Consider the following 7,715-nt stretch of genomic DNA (forward strand, 5'->3'; position numbering starts at 1 on the left):
ATGGACTGACTTGATGACATTAGCCATGGGTTCTACTATGTCAGGGATGATGAGAAAGATATAGGCTCAGATAGGGTTCAGATTGGCTGTCATAGTATCACTATGAGTCATACTCTAATGGGTGGCACATAACAACAGCCTTTGTTAGCAGGGTGTTTACTAGTGTTAGGGAGCTGTCCCAAAGACACATAGTTTGAATCTTCCTACTGCTTAAAAGGTGAAAGAGAGTAATATCCTCTCAAGTGATTTACTATCTCTAAAACCTACAGGAGGGTCTGTTATGACTCACTTCTGTCTAAATAGGACACAACAGCAGCATTTATTAGTGAGCGAAGTATGACCAATCTTCTTCCGTGTGATTTACTGCCTTTGAAACTAGCCAGAGGGTCAACAAGCACATTTCTTTACCTTTATGCTTTTTAAAGAAATAAAGAATTTAAGAAGAACATAGTAAAATATTCTATTTAATAATTCTTCTATTTATTTATCCATCTATAAAGTATACTTTGCAATAGAAGATCTTATATACACAGAATGAAACTCCAAAATGTGAAGTCTAAGTAGTTCCCAGATAATATTATCATTGAGACTTATGGCCATCTTAACTCAACTCTGTTTTTGAGTCAGACTTACGGATTGTCATTCAGTGAGATTTTTGAAATTGTACGTTGTATAAGAGAAGATTGTCCAACTTTCTCCCGAGAGAAGTTGGTGGATGAGAACTGCCATAGAGACACTCCTTTGTATTAGCTGTGAAACTTCCTACCAAGTACTGCCAACAGATTTACCCAAATTAATTTTTTCACTAACATTTTTAATTTGTTTCTTTACCTTGATTGTCTAGGAATTCTTAAATTGGATATGTTTTATGTTTAGACTTATAGATGTGATGTTTCCCCCTCTCTTTCTCCATCTATCTCAAGAAGGCCTAGTTGTAAATAATCTTTTCAGAGATCAAAATGGAAAATAAAATAAAAATAGAAGTTAAAAGTAAAAATGAATGAGAGGAAAAATTAAATTTATTGTAAGAAAACTTCAATTTCTTTCATTTTGATCTATGCTTGGTTTCTCTACATAGAAAGTCATATTTGGGGTTGGGGTGGGATTGAGGGAGGTGCAGGGGGATTGTGCACCAATGAGGGAGTTTTTCTTTTGCTTTTCAAGGAGAGGAGCAACCGGAGGTGGGGGTGGGGGGTGGGGGGGGTGAGATGGGGGGTGGGGAGAAGGGTGCAACAATGAATGAATGGAATTCCAAAATCTCTGTAGATGTTCATTGAAATGAAAAATCAATAAATTAAAATATAAAAAAAGTCATGACAGAGAATGAAAACTTCATTTTCAACACAATGCATATGAAACATCAAGTGAGAAAATATATATATATCACAGTTTTGTAAAACTAAATGTTTTAGATGTCAGTTACTTTTGCAGTGTCAGATAATTATCTAGAAAAGTAAGCAAATACTGGACTTGAAAGCTACCTTTCCAAGAATCTTATTTTTAGGAAATAATATTAGTAAGCATAGAACAAGAACTTAAAGAACTTTGGTAAAAATCTCAGAATTAAAGCATTCATATGAAAAGTGCTAGTAAGAATATGTCCATAATGAAGTTGTTGAACCACAGTAATTACTTGGAAAAAATAATGATAATACAGGCTTAAATATGAGTAACAATAGGAAAATTGGAAAATTTCTTTTTAGGATTGACATGAGGGTTTGCGAGGAGAATAGGATAAAAGTGGATAGATAATGAACATTGTACTGGAACAGATTAAGGAAAGAACTGTTTAAAAGGAATGGATGTGTAGGCATGATATGTATAATTACAGCCCAGAATAAGTGGTACACTGCAAAGAGGACTGTGGGCTGTGGAGGAGGTAGGTTACTGCGCAACAATGAATTAATATTTAAAAAAAAAACACCCAAGTAAAAAACAAGTACAAGTCAGCTGAGAGAGGAGGAATGGAGAGAGGAAGGGTAAAAATATACAAAAATGGATGACTGAAAATTCAACTTTTCTGTAAACTTTTGTTAAAATCACAGTTAAACTTAAAAAAATTAAAATTGCTTTTTATGTCAAACTTACATCTACATTTAATAAAACAGGTATTTCTCAGATTATATTATGTCAAAATTGTGAATACACTGAGACTGAAGTTATATAGTATAAATAAAGTGATTAAATTCATTTCAAAAGCAGAAAATATGTTCAGTCATAGAATATGTTTATTTCATTATAGAACTTCATTCAAAGTCAAATAACTACTTCCTTTTGGATTGGATTATTCCGTAAGGCAGCTAGCAGCTTTTGGACATGGGAAGATAACTCAAGACCTGATGTTAAAATGTAAGTCTTCAGAAAAGACACTAGTTACTAAGTTCTGTGGTGCACTGAGTGAGACACTAAACTAAAAGGTCAGAGGTGCCTCCAGAGAAGGAGAAAGTCCTGTCTTTTTATTTTCTTTTTTTGCTCGTAAGCCCTTCACAGAGGACTATCACAATTGATTTTCCAAATGTAACACAGTTTTGATTTTTTTTTTAATTCCCATTACCAAGAATGCTGACATTGGTTTCAAGTTAAGATGAAATATTTGAGAACTTCAACTTTTTAATATCTGCCATGATGTTACCAGTTACTAACACATGTATTAGATTTGTAATTATTCTTCCTAGTCTTATGCTGTGTTTTCCATGTACTCCAACTTACCTGATTGTTAGATAAGGAAACAGGATAATTAAGTTTAATAAGGGAATGCAACATTAGACACATCTTTATAGATTTCAAGGTACAAAAATGTCTCTCTTGTGCTTACAGAACTCTCTCAGTTTATGTTAAATTTTTGCATGATAACAATTAAATGTCTTGAACGTTCATTTTTCATAACTTACCAATAATTTATTATGATCCACATAGATGCCTTTCCATAGATATTCAGTTTGTGATTATGGTGCCTTTTATATTACTGATGGGTGAAACATTGAGCAGATTCATAAGTGACTATCCAGTAGGTTTACAGAGACTATAAATCGCATACAAGGAGATGGTCTATCTTTTTTTCTGCAGAGGCAGGTGAACTTTAACTCACTGATTTTGGGTTGGCAGTTTGATTTCATACCACAGGTCCTGATTCTTTTTATAATTAAATAAAGTTTAAGAAATTTTAGGGCTAAAAGCAGTAATCTCAAAAGAAAAAATAGTATATTACCTTGCCTATGACCAGTATATTTTATAGATTCATGTATAGTGATGTTTTAAAAGTGTAGTTTTAAAAGTGTTGTGGGTTTTGTCTTGTTGTTTGTTTGTTTTTTCCTCTATAGTTTCACTTCAGAAGGTTGGAAGGAAGATGGAAATTGTGGAAGTATAACAGAAAAAAACATTATTTCTGGTGATTGTTCAAAATATAAGCACTATATTTGTGAGAAGAAAGCTCCTTGTCTTTCCGTCTAACAGTGAGGAAAACAGCAGTACAAAAATGAAAAAACAATTTCATTATTTTCTTTCATCTTCAATATTATTTTATTAAATCAATTCAATCCCTGCAAAGCCTAGAGTCTTATTCCAGACACCATTACTTTAAAAAAAAAAATATTTTGAGAGGTATATGTGGACCTATCCTTTACATTCTAATGAAAATTACATATATCAGACCTTTCTCACTTCCCTTTTGCATTCATACTGCTTATTGAAGTTATTTGTGGACACAAATGTTGACGTTTAGAAAAGACTGGAGTTTTATGAGAATTAGAGAGCAGAGTTAAATGTACCCTATGTCTATGCGTCTTATTTGGTTGTTAATCCTGTAATCTTTAGTGACTATTCTTCACGCTTTGATTGAAAATGAGCATCCAGGAAATGAAAAAACATACTGCGATAGGAAATTCTGCTGTTAGGGACCTCTCTAAAGTATTTAAGAGCAACGGTGTCTCTCTGGAGACTAAGGTGCGCCTGATACAAGCCATGGTCTTTGCAATCACTTGTTATGCATCAGAGAGTTGGACAATGACTAGGGAGGATAGAAGGAGAATTGATGTCTTTGAGCTGTGGTGCTGGAGAAGAGTATTGAGAGTACCATGGACTGCGAAGAAAACAAACAGATTCATCCTAGAGAGGGTTTAACCAGGCTACTCCTTGGAGGCAAGGATTCTGGGGCTTCGTCTGACATACTTTGGACGTGTTGTAAAGAGAGACAGGTTCTTGGAGAGGGATATCATGCTTGGTAGGGTGGAGGCACAGCGCAGGAGGGGAAGACCCTCTATGAGGTGGATTGATTCAGTGACTCGGGTAATTGGGATGGGTGTGTCAGAGGTAATGCGATTGGCACAGAATAGAGTAGGGTTTAGGGCTTGTTGTACATAGGGTCGCTATGAGATGTAAACGACTCAACAGCACATAACAACAACAACAACATAATAACCAGTCATTATTCTGTATTAATTTTATATTTATTGCCATAAGAGATCTTACATTCAAGGAGAAACATAACTAGATAATAAAGATAATGATACCTGGAAACAGGATTTGCTACCATGCTTAATAACTATGTGTTCTCCTAAGAAATTTTGCAATCCAACTAGCAATGACTATGAATATTTGCTTAGATTTCTAAAATTTAGCAAGTTTAGCTTTTAAAAACTTTTAATAATCAGAGTATAGTGGAATTTAAATGGAGTTTTTTCTTATTTTCCTAATAAATAAAAAATATTAGTTTGACATTTGTCACTTTTGCAACCATGGACCTCTAAAGTACTATATAGTATTGTGTTGTTTTTTTCAAATAAATTGTCCATATTAATTAGGTTCTTTGTTTTTGTGGAAGTACTTAATATATTGTGGATGTTGGTACTTTATAAAAAGTGTTTTGAACTTACAATATTGAAGATTTCAATATCTTAAAAGTCCTTAAGGCAGTGGTGTTTAAGTTTATAAAATGTAATGAATAATTTTATCTTTTATTACTTCACTTCAATTAGTACTAAAAAAATTGTTCCTTAAAATAATGTTGAACATTTTATCTCTAATGTTTTATACTAGATATTTTAAGTTTATATATATGGAATTATATAACCCCATTCAAGTTCTTTTTACATGGTATAAGTTCTTGATCAATATTTCTCCAATATTCTTCAGAATCCCCTGTAGATGCACAATTATCCTGGTAACTTTTTTGAAACAACTAATTGTATCATTACATTCAATGAATTGTGTAAAAAAATCATAGTTTATTTATCTAAATTATTCCATCTATTTGTATTTGTACTTATCTTTCTTAATAAGTATCACAAAATCTTGATGATCTTACACTGTCTTGCAAATAAATATGAGTTATCAAATTTTGATCTTTTTCAAAATCTCCTTACAATTTAAGATATTTGTTTTACAATGGTGAATTATTTAGAAGGTTCTAGTCACTGACTTTAACTGTTAACTTAATACTTGGTAGAGTTATTAAGTGTCAACAATTAACAATGATTCATATGAACCCAATCAAACAACAAATCTTTAGGATGCCCCATTTTTCACCATCCATAAAATATCTGACTTAAATGAGACCACTGTTTTAGTCATGCTGTTAATCTATCTTGTGTGAGATCTTCTCTTTCTGTGACCCCCTACCTTTCCCAACATGATGTCTTCTTCCAAGGATTGCCCTTTTTAGCAGTATATCCAAGGTAAGTGAGACAAAATTTCATCTATGGTGTACACTAGCGCCACTTCTTCTACAATTATGCAAATATTCAGTGTTTGTGGCCCACCAAGTGGAATCGGATAGATTCATGTTAATATAAGTAAAATATAAAAGTATCGTTTGAGTGGGAATATGTAAATAATGGTGTAGACTGTTGAAGAAATAATTGGTCAAGTTTGTAATCTTCTTGTTGTTTGTTGTTGTTAAGTACCATCGAGCCATTTGTGACTCATCGCGACCCTATCTACAAGAGCCATAAGCCATGCTCTATTGTGTGCCAACCTCACTGTCTCTACAAATCTACACCCATTACTCCAATCACAGAATCACTCCATCTCACTGAGGGTCTTCCTCTCTTACGCCATCCATATACTCTCCATACATCATGTTCCTCTCCAAGGACTGGTCCCACTTTGCAACATATCAAAAGAACACAGAAAACCTCAAAAACTGAAAAAAAACACACTTAGGCCTAGTTGGCCAATTTAGCAGTGGCAGAATAGAAGATCAATATATAAATATCAGTAGAATTTCTCCTCTACCCCAAGAAATCATGGAAAGGTAAAATAAGAAAACACTAACATTTACTGTAGTCAAGTATGGAGTTTATCTTTCAATATAACTTCTGTATCTTTTATTTGATGTTGTTATGTGGGTGGGACGCAGTGAATGGGTGTGTGAACCTATCCACAAGGGGATTTGCTATCTACCATTCTGGAAGGAGATAAGCCAGTCTCTATAATCTACAAGAGGATTGGCTACTCTAGACAATAAATTGAAGAGGTCTAGCTGCACAGACAAATCTTCCTCTGCACCAAAAAGGGAAAAGACATTCCCAGTCTTAGAGAAGAGAAGCCAGGAAAATGTAAGACAAACTTTGAGATGGCAGCAACAGCAACTATGGCTGAACGGAGAATTGACCTAACATGGGACTTTGCCAGGGGTAAAGGTGTTGGAGAGTCAATATTGGCAGGACTGAGAACTTTGTTGACCAATTGCAGAAAGCCAATATTGACAGGATTGAGAACTATGTGGAACAATTGAGGTCGGTCAATATTGGTAGTAATTTTTGGATAATCTTCATCAGGTTTTTGATTCTGTGTAATATAAGTGATATTGCTCGATACTTTCTAGTCTTGTCCAGTCACCCTTATATGAAGTGGAACAAATATGATTGTCTTTCAGTCAGATGGCCAGGTAGTTGTCCTCCAGGTTGACACAAAGAGATGAGGACATCCAGGGCAGCATCTCTTGGTTGAAATATGTCAGCTGATATTCCATCAATCCCTAGGTCCTTGCCCTTTGTGAACTTCTTCACAGCAGCTTTAATTTTCTCTTTCATCACCGTTGTCTCTTTATCATATGTTGTTTCATGAAATTCTTCTGTGTCAGCCAATCCGTTTTTGTACAGTGACTCCATAACCCTTGCCATTTCTTTTAATGCTTCCTGGATCATTCAATATTCTGCTCATGTTGTCATCTGCCACAGAGTTAGAACTGACCCATAGTAATCCATAGTGGATTTTCAGAGTCAATTAATCTCTTGGGAAGTGATTGCCAACCCTTTTCCTTCAGAGAAGGATACAGCCTTAAACACCTTCAGTATTACAGTATAGCTTGTTGCCACTAGGACACCAGAACATACAGCATTTTTTTCTTTTTTTTTTAATTTCCATTCATTTACTGTTGCAATTTTCTCCCCTCCCAACACTCCCTGCCCACACCAGTACATTCCCCTTTTAGAAAGGTAAAGAAAAATTCTTTCATTGTTTTAAAATCCCTCCCCCCCAGGTCCACTCTACTATGAAGCCTTAGCACTGGACTCCCATCATGATAAAAACACCTAATCACATATCTCATTTAAACAGTTTTCTCCCTAATCGGTTTTAATTCAGTATACATTATTTACCTCCATCTTTCTCAGTCTCCCCCCAACCCTAATGTCAGTCCTGTTTTACAACAATGGTACCATGCAGTAACTGTCCTTTTGTGACCGAGGTATTTCACTCAGCATAATGTCCTCCAG

Source organism: Elephantulus edwardii, unplaced genomic scaffold (genome assembly GCF_000299155.1).
Source record: "Elephantulus edwardii isolate Elephantulus edwardi_28Jun2011 unplaced genomic scaffold, EleEdw1.0 scaffold00067, whole genome shotgun sequence".
Lineage (NCBI taxonomy): Eukaryota > Metazoa > Chordata > Mammalia > Macroscelidea > Macroscelididae > Elephantulus > Elephantulus edwardii.